The sequence below is a fragment of the Myxocyprinus asiaticus genome, chromosome 32 (assembly GCF_019703515.2).
Source record: "Myxocyprinus asiaticus isolate MX2 ecotype Aquarium Trade chromosome 32, UBuf_Myxa_2, whole genome shotgun sequence".
NCBI classification, from domain to species: Eukaryota; Metazoa; Chordata; class Actinopteri; order Cypriniformes; family Catostomidae; genus Myxocyprinus; species Myxocyprinus asiaticus.
This window is the reverse complement of record NC_059375.1, coordinates 41,425,060-41,440,069: the sequence shown is the minus strand read 5'-3', so window position 1 is coordinate 41,440,069 and position 15,010 is coordinate 41,425,060. Positions and strand designations below refer to the sequence as shown.

Sequence of the window (15,010 nt, the reverse complement as noted above, 5' to 3'; positions counted from 1 at the left end):
GAGGATAAGTACATCAGAGTCTCTAGTTTGAGAAATAGACACCTCACATGTCCTCAGCTGACAGCTTCATTGAATTCTACCCGCTCAACACCAGTTTCATGTACAACAGTAAAGAGAAGACTCAGGGGTGCAGGCCTAATGGGAAGAATTTCAAAGAAAAAGCCACTTTTGAAACAGAAAAACAAAAAGAAAAGGTTAGAGTGGGCAAAGAAACACAGACATTGGACAACAGATAATTGGAAACGTCATGGTTACTGGTGTAACCTCCGTTCCCTGATGGAGGGAACGAGACGTTGGTGTCGATGTAGTGACACTAGGGGTCACTCATGGGAGCCCGAGACACCTCTGGTCTTTGATAAAAGGCCAATGAAAATTGGCGAATGGTATTTGCATGCCACTTCCCCGGACGTACGGGTATAAAAGGAGCTGGTATGCAACCACTCATTCAGGTTTTATGCTGAGGAGCCGATATAAGGTCCGGCCATTTCAGCGGGTAGTTCAGCGTCGTGGCAGGAGGGACACAATGTCTCGTTCCCTCCATCAGGGAATGGAGGTTACACCAGTAACCATGACGTTCCCTATCTGTCATTCACTCAACGTTGGTGTCGATGTAGTGACACTAGGGGTCCCTATGGAGGATATAGATCGCATGAGGTTAGCCTTACAGGGAACCGCCACATGCGGAGCACCTACCCCAGAACCGGCTCTTAGTTAGCGCGTGTACTGGGCCGGCAGTGAGTCTCTCCGAAAACTCGACTGCCACAGGGCTCGGAGGAAGTCAACTAGGGAACAAAGTTTGTGAACACTACTGGGAATTAACGGCGCACGTCTTCAGCTCAAAAGGAGGTGGGAAGGCGATATGTGCAAGTGATACACCCGGCCAGCTATCCCGGGCTTATCCGCTTGTGTTGCGTGCCACTACCTGGGACGAAACCTGTTCCACCCGGAGGTTGTAGAACCTTGCAAAGGTGTTGGGTGTTGCCCAGCCCGCTGCTCTGCAAATGTCTGTTAGAGAGGCACCTCTGGCCAGGGCCCAAGAAGCCGCTACACCACGGATAGAATGGGCTTGTAGCCCTACCAGGGGCGGCATGTTTTGGGTGAGATATGCCATAGTTATGGCGTCAACGAGCCAGTGGGTGATCCTCTGCTTGGAGACAGCGCTTCCTTTCTGCTGTGCACCAAAGCAGACAAAGAGCTGCTCAGAGACACTAAAGCTCTGCGTGCGATCCAAATAGATGCGTAAAGCGCACACCGGACACAGCAACGACAGGGCTGGGTCTGCCTTCTCCTGGGGCAGCGCTTGCAGGTTCACCACCTGGTCCCTAAAAGGGGTGGTGGGAACCTTGGGCACATAGCCGGGGTCTCAGGATCACGTGAGAGTAACCCGGACCGAACTGCAGGCACGTTTCGCTGACAGAGAACGCTTGCAGGTCACCTACCCTCTTGATGGAAGTGAGCGCAGACATGGAGGGCAGTCTTCAAGGAGAGTGCCTTAAGCTCGGCTGACTGTAAAGGCTCAAAGGGGGCTCTCTGTAGACCCTGAAGAACTACGGAGAGATCCCATGAGGGAACGAGGCGCGGTCTGGAGGGATTCAGCCTCCTGGCGCCTCTTAGGAACCTGATGATCAGGTCGTGCTTACCTAAGGACTTACCGTCAACTGCGTCGTGGTGTGCTGCTATGGCGGCAATGTACACCTTGAAGGTGGAGGGGGACAGCCTCCCTTCCAGCCTCTCCTGCAGGAAGGAAAGCACTGATCTGACTGCGCATCTTTGGGGGTCTTCGCGTCGGGAAGAACATCACTTAGCGAATAGACGCCACTTAAAGGCATACAGGCGCCTCGTAGAGGGGGCCCTAGCCTGAGTGATCGTGTCTACCACCGCGGGTGGTAGGCCGCTTAGGTCTTCCGTGTCCCATCCAGGGACCAGACATGGAGATTCCAGAGGTCTGGGCGCGGGTGCCAGAGGGTTCCCCGTCCCTGAGAAAGAAGGTCCTTTCTCAGGGGAATTCGCCAGGGGGAGCGGTCGCGAGGAGCGTGAGGTCCAAGAACCACGTCTGGGTGGGCCAGTAGGGTGCTACCAGGACAACCTGCTCCTCGTCCTCCCTGACCTTGCACAGGGTCACTGGGGGAAATGTATATTTGCGTAGGCCAGGGGCCCAGCTGTGTGCCAGTGCATCTATGCCGAGGGGAGCCTCGGTGAGGGCGTACCAGAGCGGGCAATGGGAGGATTCTTGGGAGGCGAACAGGTCCACCTTTGCCCATCCGAATCGACTCCAAATCAGCTGGACCACCTGAGGGTGGAGTCTCCACTCTCCCTTGAGGGAAACCTGCCGTTACAGCGCGTCCGCTGTGGTGTTGAGGTTGCCCGGGATGTGAGTGGCTCGCAGCAACTTGAAGTGCTGCTGACTCCGGAGGAGGAGATGGCGGGCGAGTTGTGACATACAGCGAGAGCGCAGACCGCATTGGTGGTTGACATATGCTTCCGCTGCCTTGCTGTCCGTCCGAACTAACACGTGCTTGCCCTGGATCAATGGCCGGATCCTCCGCAGGGCGAGCAGAATTGCCAGTAACTCGAGGCAGTTGATGTGCCAATGCAGTCGCGGACCCATCCAGAGGCCAGCGGCTGCGTGCCCATTGCAAACAGCGCCCCAGCCCGTTATGGAGGCGTCTGTCATGACCACGATGCGCCTGGAGACCAGTTCTAGAGGAACACCTGCTCGTAGAAACAAGAGGTCAGTCCAAGGGCTGAAAAGACGGTGACAGACCGACGTAATGGCCACGCGGTGTGTCCCGTGGCGCCATGCCCATCTCGGGACTCGAGTCTGGAGCCAGTGCTGAAGCGGCCTCATATGCATCAACCCGAGCGGGGTGGCCACCACCGAGGATGCCATATGCCCCAGGAGTCTCTGAAAAAGTTTCAGTGGAACCGCTTTTCCCTGCTTGAACGGCTTCAAACAGGCCAGCACCGACTGGGTGCGCTCGTTCATAAGGCGCGCCGTCAAGGAGACTGAGTCAAACTCCAAACCGAGAAAAGAGATGCTCTGAACCGGGAGGAGCTTGCTCTTTTCCCAGTTGACCCGAAGCCCTAGTCGGCTGAGGTGTGAGAGCACCAGGTCCCTGTGTGCGCATAACACGTCTCGAGAGTGAGCTAAGATTAGCCAGTCATCAAGATAGTTGAGAATGCGAATGCCCACCTCCCTTAACAGGGCAAGGGCAGCCTCTGCGATCTACGTAAAGACGCGAGAGACAGGGACAGGCCGAAAGGGAGGACTTCGTCCTGATACGCCTGACACTCGAACCGCAGGAAGGGTCTGTGTCGAGGAAGGATCGAGACGTGAAAGTACGCATCCTTCAGGTCTACCGCCGCGAACCAATCTTGATGCTGGACGCTCACCAGAATGTGTCTTTGCATCAGCATCTTGAACGGGAGTCTGTGTAAAGCCCGGTTCAGTACTCGCAGGTCCAAGATTGGCCGCAACCCACCGCCTTTTTTCGGTACGATGAAGTAGGGGCTGTAAAACCCTTCCTTCATCTCGGCTGGAGGGACAGGTTCTATCGCGTCCTTCCGTAGGAGGGTAGCGATCTCCGCGCGCAGGGTGGCAGCGTTTTCACCCTTGACCAAGGTGAAATGAATACCGCTGAACCTGGGCGGGCGCCTGGCGAACTGAATCGCGTAGCCGAGTCGGACGGTCCGGATCAGCCACAGCGACGGATTGGAAAGCGCAAGCCATGCGTCCAAATTCCGTGCGAGGGGGACCAAGGGGACAACGTCGTCGGACGTACCGGAGGCGGGGCGGAGCGCGAGGTGCCACAGCACGTCGTGGGCGTGCTGAGTCTAGGGACATCGAAGCACTTACCTGACTCTTTGTGACCATCCCCGGAACAGCCTGGGACGGGGGAGGAAGAGGCCTGTCCTCGTAACTCGTGGAGGCTGCCACATCGGGGGCGGCTGTGTGCCACAGCTGTGCGCTCAGGGGTGGAAAGGGCCAATTCTGCAAGAAAAAGCCAGTGGACGGTAGTCGTGGTGACGACCGTACACACTGGGTATGTGACCCAGGGAGGAAGGAAGCCGCTCTTTTGCTGAACTGTTGGGTACCGCAGCCACTTGGGCGTGCGGCGAAATCAAACAAAAAGGCAACAAAAGATTTTCCACCCGGCCCTCCACCGGGGGATGGAGTGGTCTTTCTACCAGCTCCACGTGAGTGGGTTCCCTCATCCCTGGGTTGCCTGTCTCAGGGGCGCTTCGAGGACCTCTGTGGGTTCTTCGGCGCCGGCTGTGAGATGGGTGGAGTCAGCTTTCTGTGGTGGGCTCCACACCGGGGCCGGGCCGAAGGGGCGGGCTGCGGTGGAGCCGGTGCAGTCACCGCAGGGGGACGCCCTTGGCGACAAGCAGACTGGGTGCGGGATCTTGAGCCGCGCTGGGGCAGGATGTGCTGGATTGCCTCCGTCTGCTGCTTCACCATCGAGAACTGCATTGCAAAGTCCTCGAATGTGTCGCTGAATAGGCCCGCCTGGGAAATAGGGGCAGCAAGGAACTGTGTCTTGTCGGCCTCGCCCATCTCGACCAGGTTGAGCCAAAGGTGGCGCTCCTGGACCACTAGTGTGGCCATCATCCGCCCGAGAGACCACGCCGTGACCTTCGTCGCCTGGAGGGCGAGGTCGGTCACCGAGCGCAGTTCCTGCATCAAATCTGGGGCAGTTCTTTCAGCGCCTTGGCTTGGTGGACCTGCAGGAGGGCCATGGCGTGCAGGGCAGAGGCGGCTTGTCCAGCAGCACTGTAGGCCTTAGCCGTCAGGGACGACGTGAGCCTACAGGGCTTGGATGGGAGCTTAGGGCGTCCACGCCAGGTGGGGCGCTCTGCGGGCATAAGTGCACCGTGAGCGCCTTATCCACCGGGGGAATTGCCGTATAGCCCTTGGCCGCCCCGCCATCGAGGGTAGTGAGACGGGGGAACTGCGGAGTCAGGGCCGGGCAGTGAAAGGTGCCTCCCACGACTTCGTCAGCTCCTCGTGCACTTCTGGGAAGAATGGCACTGGAGCGGGGCATGGCTGCTTTGAGCGGCGCCACGAGCCCAGAAACCAGTCATCAAGCCGCGAGGGTTCAGGGTAGAGTGGAGGGTTCCACTCTAGCCCGACGCTCACGGCCGCCCGGGAAAGCATGTCCGTCATTTCGGCATCGGCCTGTGAATGGGCAATCGTCCCCGAAGGGGGAAGACCAGCTGAGGCTTCTGCGTCCGACTGGACAAGCCCACTCTCCGATGCTGCGCTCGAGAGCTCATCATCTTCGCGAGCTCCGAACAAGAAGCCAGACTCGCCATGCGACGAGCCGGCGAACTCATCCAGAAGCCCGATAGGGGCAGACGAGCGTGCTGGGGAATGGGAGGTCCGCGGGGGGATACCTGGCGGATACGATCCCATTGGGGTCACCAAATCGCCCCCAGTGCTAGCCGCGCTGGCCTCATATCCGTAGGTAGAAGGACCGAGGCGGGGAGCTGCTACCGCAACATTGCCATGGTCATATTCTCGCAGTGAGAACATGAACCATTCACAAACCAGACACGAAAGAAAGCGATCATGACCATCCGAAGTTGAGAGATAATGACCGCAACAAGGAATAACACACAATCGGAAAGGCATCTTTAGAAAGACACGTCTTTACAAAGACATTCCGTGTGTGGGCTCTTTTAGAGAAGTATACTCTTTTAGAGGGGAAAAATGCTCTTTCAGAAAATATACTCTCTAGTTTTTCTGCCGAAGCGCTCAGGGGCGTTCTCTGCAGTGCACCAGTGCAGAGGAGGGAGAAGCCGCTGAAATGCGCCATCAGATCCAGCAGAGGTGAATGAACAGGGATATTCAGCTGAATAAGCATGACCATTCGGGTTCGAAGAGAAAATCTGAATGAGTGGTTGCATCCCAGCTCCTTTTATACCCGTATGTCCGGGGGAGTGGCATGCAAATACCACTCGCCAATTTTCACTGGCCTTTTATCAAAGACCAGAGGTGTCTTGGGCTCCAAAGAGTGACCCCTAGTGTCACTACATCGACACCAACGTCGAGTGAGTGACAGATAGGGAAAGAGTGTTATGGATCTTAACCCCACTGAGCTTTTGTGCGATCAGCTAGACTGTAAGGTGCGTGAGAAGTGCCCTATAAGACAGCCACATCTATGGCAAGTGCTACAGGAAGTGTGGGGTGAAATGTCACCTGAGTATCTGGACAAACTGACAGCTAGGATGACAAGGATCTGCAAAGCAGTCATTGCTGCACGTGGAGGATTTTTTGATGAGAACTCTTTGAAGTAGTTTAAGAAGATGTGAAAAAAAATTTCAAATTGAATTTTTCACGTTATTAATGTCCTGACTATACATTGTGATCAGTTGAAAGTCACTTTGGTGAATAAAAGTACCATTTCCTTCCATAAGAGCAAAATCAGTACATTATTCCAAACTTTTGGCTGCCAGTATATATATGTATATATATATATATATATCAGAGACAGATAAAAACAAGATCTGCTACTGAATTTATTGTACAAGGAACTACTTAATAAGTCTTTGGATGTATATTTTAAAATAATATAACTATGTTTTCTGTTTAATATTTATTTCTGTAAAATAAGAGTATTTTATTGATCTGTTTGATCAGAATGTACAGAACAGCAACACTGACTCAACCAATGGTGTGAGTTTGGGGTGGGACTTTCTGTTTGTACAACCAATGGGGTGATTAAAATGTTTTAATCGATTGACAGCCCTAGTCCTGATATCTCATGAAAAGTTGGCTAAATCATATGAAATCAAGTATAGTGTATCATGGAAGAAAAGTATTATAGCGTTTTACATGGACATAAGGGAGAGTGACTATTGGATGGTGTAAAAGAATTTGCATGACCAAACTTGTCCAATATCGTATGATTCAGTCAACTTGTATGAATTTGTACGACTTAAGACTGTTTTGCTCTATTAGTTTGCTTTTGTACAGATTACATTTAGATGTGTGCATCAAGAAATCACTCTTCTAATAAATCATGCAGTCTATGATTTAAATGTAATGTACCAATAGAGATTATTCTTTTTTATCATCCAGATCAATCACATGATCAATCTAAGTCAGACGTGATCAATCCAGACGGCCCTGATCGATCTAAGGTTGCTGTCATTGCTGCTGTTGTAAGCGGTTTCATCATCATTATAATCATCACAGTAAGAGTCATTTACAAAAAGAAACGCAACTGTTCCAGCCTTCCAGAGTGTTTCCGATCAACAGACATGATGACAGACAACTCAATAATTTGAAAGCAGTTTTATTGCACTTTTCAAGTGAAACTTGTAAAAAGATGACGCCTTTGGTTATAAGTTTTCTGTTTTATATGTATTTATGTTAAATATTATTGTGTTGTTTTAATGGCTGATGATCTTATGATAAACAGATTAAAAATAAGAAAACCTTTTTTGTTGTTGTCCTAACTTTGTAAGGATGTCATTTTGGCTCTGTTCACCCCATCTCCCTTCAAGTAGTCTTATTTTATAGCACTAAATGGCAAGAAGAACCAGAAAAAATTATATTTCCTATATCACCATCCGTCACAAAATGCTGATCTGAAATATAAGTGTTGCTATAACGCGTTTTAGCCATCGCAGATGTGTTCGTCCATAGACATTCAATCTAATTTTCAGTTCTGGCACCAGCCCCAATTATCATCAAATATCTCGGCCTCTGAGTGGACTAGAAGCTCAGTCTACATGTCATCAAGCTGAGATCCTCCTCTTTGCACTGAAGTATAATATTATTATTATTAGTCAATAAAATATATTTCTGATGATTTGTTTAGTGTGTTTGTCTTGTGGCACTGCATATATTGTTCTGGACATCTACGATATAACACTGGATTATTCATACAAGCAAGCTCACAGACTGCTTACAGCAGAAGTTATAGGTGCATAAAGAGACGTATGTATTTGATGTCTTACAAATATCATATTTCACTTTGTAATTCTTACGAAAATATTTTAAACTGTGGTATTAGTGCAACAAAATAAACTGTACGGTCACATTCCTGGGAATGAGAGCTTACCCATTTTTTCCCAAGAAATTGCAAAAAAATCAATTAAATAGAAGTATCTGTATTGGTATCGGTGTCGACGATATTGGATTTGAATTATTGGTATCGGATCGAAAAGAAAATAAGTGGCATTGCCCATCCCTACTTTGTGTCATCTTGGACTTAAACTGACACCTAGTGGTGTGGATGCAGCATGATTTAAAAACAGTAGTTTTCAGTTTCAGATGAAAATCACAGTCAGTCATGATTAATTTAATCCCTGAGTAAAAATATCGAATAACAGGACAGTTACTGAGATTAAGCGAGTAATATTCAGCTGGTCATGTGATTCTAACATGGCAGCCCCTATGTGCAGACCCTCTCCATGTACAATAAAACAGCTTTTATAAGGTTACTGATATGACCGGAGTCTTGATTTTAATGTGAGTGCTCATGATTTCCTACATATATTGCAAAAGTACAATTCATGTATTTAGGAGTTAAACTTTTTATAATGAGGAAAAAATTACTGAGTGCACCTTTTAACATTTTATTAGTATATGTTGAATTTAACCAACATTAATAAGTGCTGAAATAAGTATTCTTTGTTACTTCATGTTAACTAATGTTAACGAATATGACCCTATTGTTAAAGGTGCTGTAAGCGATTTTTTCATGGAAATGTATGCAAAAAATGTTACTACTCCTTAGAGCTGCACGATTAATCATTAAAAGATCGCGATCTCATTTCTGACTGACAACGATTCTGCAATGTTCATTAATGTTACCGTGGCATGCCTTTGTAAGGCATGGACTTGCAAGGGCTGCCTCTGCGACCTTCGTGAAGGTGCGAGGTGACAGGGACAGACCGAAGAGGAGGACCTTGTACTGGTACGCCCGGCCCTCGAAAGCAAACCGCAGGAAGGGTCTGTATCAAGGTAGAACCGAGACGTGGAAGTATGCGTCCTTCAGGTCTACCGCCGCGAACCAATCTTGATGCCGGACACTCGGCAAAATGTGTTTTTGCGTCAGCATCTTGAACGGGAGTCTGTGCAAGGCCCGGTTCAGAACTCGGAGGTCCAAGATTGGCCGCAACCCACCGCCTTTTTTGGGTATGATGAAGTAGGTTCTGTAAAACCCCTTCCTCATCTCGGCTGGAGGAACAGGCTCTATTGCGTCCTTCCATAGAAGGGACGCGATCTCCACGTGCAAGGCAGTGGCTTTCTCGCCTTTCAACGAAGTGAAGCGGACGCCGTTGTACCTGGGCGGGCACCTGGCGAACTGAATCGTGTAGCCGAGTCGAATGGTCCTGATCAGCCACCGCGACGGGTTGGGGAGCGTGAGCCATGCCCCCAAGCTCCGAGCGAGGGGGACCAAGGGGACAATCGCGTCGAACGTACCGGCAGGTGGGGCCTCGTGATGGGGCAGAGCCTGAGGTACCAATCGTGGCCATGCTGAGTCAAGGGACATCGAAGCACTTACCTGGCTCCTTACACCCGCCTCTGAGGCGCCGTACCTGCCAAAAAGAAACAGTGCTCGGCGGTCGTGATAACGATGGCCGTGGACACCGACTGTGTGACCCAGGAAGTGAGGAAACCACACTTTTCTTGAAAATGTGGGTACCACAGCCCTTTGGGCATGTGGCAAAATGATAAGAAAAGATAAACAAGGATTCTCCACCCGGCCCTCCTCCGGGGGAAGGAGTGGTGCTCTTACCAGCTCCTGCGTAGCGGGTCTCCGACTTCCTGGGCTGCCCGTCTCAGGGGTGCTTCAAAGCCTTCCTTGGGTTCTTGGTGGCCGGCCGTGAGATGGGTGGCGTCTGCTTTCTGCAGGCGGATCCACGCCGGCCTGCTGGGGCGGGCTGTGGCGGAGCTGGTGTTGTCGCCGCAGGAGGACGCCCTTGGCGACGAGTAGACGGGGTGTGGGATCTTGAGCCGCACCAGGGCTGCTTCCTTACCGTCGAAAACTGCTGGGCAAAGTCTCCAACGGTGTCGCCGAATAGGCCAAACTGAGAGATGGGAGCGTCAAGGAATCGTACCTTGTCAGCCTCCCTTGACTGGACCAGGTTGAGCCAAAGGTGGCGCTCCTGGACCACCAGGGTGGACATCGCCTGCCCGAGAGACCGCGCTGTGACCTTTGTCTCCCAGAGGGCGAGATCGGTCGCCAGTTGAAGCTCCTGCATCAATCCCGGGTCAGGACTACCCTCGTGCAGTTCTTTGAGTGCCTTGGCTTGGTGCACTTGCAGGAGAGCCATGGCATGCAAGGCGGCCTGTCCAACTGCACCGTAGGCCTTAGCCGCCAGCGATGACATAAGACTACATGCCATGGATGGGAGCCTCGGATGGCTCCGTCAGGTGGCGGCGCTCTGCGGGCACAAGTGCACCGCAACGGCCCGATCCACCTGGGGAATCGCCGAGTATCCCTGGCCGCCTCATCGTCGAGGGTAGTGAGAGCGGGGGAGCCCACGGATCGGGTCCGGGCAGTAAAAGGTGCCCGCCACGATTGTGTGAGCTCATCGTGCACCTCCTGGAAGAAAGGTACCGGGGCGGGGCGCAGCCGTGAGCGGTGCTCTGGGCCCAGGATCCAATCGTTTAGCCACGAGGGTTCAGGGGGCAGCGGAGGATTCCACTACAGCCTGACACTCGCAGCCGCCCGGGCAAGCATGGCCGTCAGCTCTGCGTCAGCCTGCGACTGGGCTACCGCACGCAAGGGTGGGAGCCCAGCCGGGTCCTCTGCGCCGAACTGGACAAACCCACTCTCCGATGCTGCTATCGATAACTCATCCTCTTCGCTTTCCGAATGAGATTGCAAACTCGCCTTGAGACGAGCCCGCAGTCACATCCCAGAACCCGACCGGGGCCAACGAGCGTGCTGGGGAATGGGAGGTCCGTGGGGGGTTTCCCGGCGGAGAAGCTCCCACTGAGGTCCTCAAATCGCCCCCAATGCTACCGTCTTTGCCTCATACCCGTAGGTAGAAGGACCGAGGCGTGGAGCCGCTGGGATGGCTTTCCCTCTGACAAAAGAAATCCGTGACCGCAACGTTGCCATGGTCATGTTCTCACAATGAGGACACGAAAGATGTCTCCGCGTGGGAAGCACCCAAACACGTGAGACAGCGATTGTGGCCATCAGAAGCGGAGAGATAGGGACCGCAACCAGGAATAATACACAAAAAAAAGAAAAAGACGCTCTTGAAAAAGACGCTTTTCGTAAGTGCCACTCTTTTAGTAAGGAAATATACTCTTTATGAGGAAAGAATATACTCTTTTAGCTGCTGAAGCACCCAGGGGCGTTCTCTGCACAACGCTGGTGCAAGAGGGGGAGAAACCGCTGTAATGCGCCGTAAATCCAACAGCTTTGCAGAGGTGAATGAATCGGCGGAGGAATTCAGCTCAGTGAAATATAACCGCTCGGCTCCGAAGAGAAAATCTGAATGAGTGGTTGCAAGCCAGCTCCTTTTATACCCGTATGTCCGGGGGAGTGGCATGCAAATTCCACTCGCCAATTCCCATTGGCCTTTTCTCAAAGATCAGAGGTGTTTTTATTCTGAGAATATTTTGTAGAACTTTCACATGCATGTCAAGCTTCTTACATCATACAAATAATAATAAACACAGGCTTATGAATATAATAAAACAATTGTTCCCTCTACAAGTGTCCAGACATTTTCAGGTCAAACAATGTCAGAGATGAAAAATCAAGTCTGGTAAGAATTACAACATGAGTCCAAAGCAATTGCTCAAGTCATTTTGAAGTGAAAGTGTATTTATTTGTTTGTGTCACCCGAAGAACAATCAGTATGAATCAAAACTTGTGCATGTGAAGACACACACACAGTAAGTGCACAATAACTCTCTTACTTTGACCTTTAAACATGAAAATAATATCCTCCATATTTGCTAATCTGTAAACATTTACAGGAAAATCTGGAATACCAGCATTCTCTTTTTAAGCTTCTTCATCTTTCAGCTACTCCCCTTAGGGGTCGCCACAGTGACCATCCGTGATCCGCATATCTGATTTGGCACAGGTTTTATGCCGGATGCCCTTCCTGACACAACCCCCAGTGGCTGGGGAACTCTCACTCACACCTACGGGACAATTTTAAAGTCACCAATTCACTTAACCTGCATGTTTTTGGACTTGATCACGGACAATGACGCTTTTGACTTGTCAGTCATTTTGCTCGTTAACATTTTAATTACATTTATCAATGGGAAACGAGTACACAGTCACTACAAAACCATACAATGTTATTAAAAATGAAAATAATATATAATAGACCAACTCCCAGTCAGCATATGGCCAAATGATGTGGCTTGCGATCTCTCACGCGTCGTCCATTAAGAGGCAACAACACCATGATGTGTCAAGCAGCAATATTCTAATACATATGACATGCATAGTTTACAGTTAGTGGTGGTTCGGTACAATATTTAATGAAAATTGAGACAAATTTGCAGAGCAAACCCAACATTACAGAAGATGGGGCAGGTTCACCAATCCGATAAAAGGGGCGTTTCAGCGCCTCTCACATGTGCATATCAAATATTCAAGTCAAAAATGAATTTTTTAAACAATGAAAGAAAACAAAAATTGAGCCATTTCCCCCTTTCTCTTTATTCCTTTTTAAATAGAAAATTAAATAGTCAACAGAAAATGAGTTTGTATCTGCTTATACTATTCATCAATGTTAAAACCAATAACCGCATTTTTTGTTTTTCATTTTTGGGTTTGAAAAGTAAAAAAGAATGGACGCAAAAGTACATGGACCCGGGACACTGTGCGTTTTGATTTTCTGATTTCATTAATATATGGCTTTAATATTTGATTCACACAAATGGGTGGAACTGAAATGCCTCTTTCTTCTGATTGGTCAAATGCACCGTTGCCTTTCTCTTTTCTTTTTATGCTGTGAGACAGAATAAAAGTTCTCTACTGTTTAATAGTTCATATTAATTCATCTCAGTTAATATTAAATTCTTTACCATTTATTCTCCAAAACTCGCCACATTTATTGCAGTTGAGCCATCTCTCTCATCAAGAAGTCAGACACAGTGCCTACACACAACCATGTTCACTGAAAGCAGACAGGCAGGGGCGGTGCCAGGATTTTTCACAGGGGGGGCCGGGCAGAGTACAGTGTTCAGTCTGGGGTGCGAGTGTTATATCGTCCGACTGTGGATTGGCGATTTCTCAGGGCCAGTAAAGCCTTCTCTGCTGGCATATCATGCTTAATAAATACATATTTTTTCATCCTTTCATTCTCATTGACCTTTTTGCCTATGTATTTTCAGCTCTTTCCACTCCAAGTTCATCTACAAACGAATAGCAAAAAACAAAAAGTTTATCCAATCAGAATTTATTCATCGATGCTTACAAGCAAATGTGACAACTGTTTCACAAATCACATGCCCGAAGACGAAGCAGCACATGAGTTTGAGCTCCACCCTGACAGGCCTTCAGAATTTTCACAGAATCCCTCAACAGTGCAAATGAATGCGCATCTAATGTCAGTTTGTCAGATTCATCAGCCAATCAGATTGATTTATTTGTTCTTGTGGGTGTGGTCTTTAGGATATGTCCCAGTTCAGGCCTTCTAGCTGGCCTTGAGTGACGCAATCACGCTTTAAGTGATGTAAGTAATTTGAAAGCGAAGAGCGCGAGATCTTGCTGATGAGTCGGCTGTCGTTACTGCCGCTATCGCCTTTGAGAAAGAGATCCTTATGGATTTAAAAACCTAAGACATTCTGCATGATTGTGCGATTGATTAATTAAACATGAAAGGAGGGCTGATTTTCATTTCAAGCATCTCCGAGCACCACTCATGAAATGAGGGCGCTCCAACCGACCTCCAACCCCTTAAAATAACCTGTCTGGCGATCATGACGCTCGTTAGGACCCAACACTTTATGTGCCGATTCTCAACATCGATGACCACCCCATCTCCCAAAATACAGAGTCTGGGGCAAAGTGAAAGCCGAGTGCCCAACACATCACATATAAGACTCTGAACTTTCAACCAGAACTCCTGATCTCAACACACCCCCAAAAAACATGAGTTATGTCTCCAACCTCTGATTGACATCACCAGCAGGTGTGTGTGTGTCTTTAAGACCAAGCCTATACAATCTGGAGGGGGTCCAATAAAATCAATGTAAAATCTTAAATTGCATAAGGCGAACCCTTGCATCTCTAGATGCAGACTTGACATTTTTTAGGATCCTAGCCCACACCCCCTACTCCAATGTCAAATTTAGATCTTTCTCCCATAATTTTTTGAGAGAATTCAAAGTTCCGTCCCCCAGACTCTGAATTAGCAGGGAGTAATACACTGATGCCTCATGACCCTTCCCAAATTCCACTCACTATTAAACACAGGCGGTGTTCAATCACTCATTCAGCTGACGTGCAAGTTCAAAATAAAACATTAAAAGTACACTTTTCCATTCCAAATGTTGTAGTAGGTTGCCAGTTAAAAGACTACAACTGAGATTTCTACAGGAAATTCAATAATATGAATACAGTATTAGATTATTTAAAATAAATAAATAAAGAATAATTCACCAAGATGTTATTTCACATTTCAAAATGAGTACAGTATTAGATTATTAAAAAAGAATTATTTAACTAAAATTCCTGAAAATTTTATTTTCACATTTCAACAGTTGTAGTAAGTTCCCAGTAGATAGACTGACTTACTACAGGTGAGATTTGCACAGTTTGTCAATCTATCTACTGGGAACTTACTACAACTGTTGAAATGTGAAAATAAAATTTTCAGGAATTTTAGTTAAATAATTATTTTTTAATAATCTAATACTGTACTCATATTATTGGACGCACTGTAAAATATCACCTGTAGTAAGTCAGTATTGGAGTGGTGGTGGCGTAGTGGGCTAAAGCACATAACTAGTAATCAGAAGGTTGCTGGTTCAATCCCTACAGCCACCACCATTGTGTTCTTGAGC

General features: G+C 48.8%; 1 protein-coding gene across 21 annotated transcripts in view; it reads left to right on the top strand.

The window, feature by feature from the left end:
- LOC127423612 (uncharacterized) overlaps positions 1-15,010 on the top strand; it is a 150,497-nt gene that overhangs the window by 44,654 nt on the left and 90,833 nt on the right. The window lies entirely within an intron of this gene.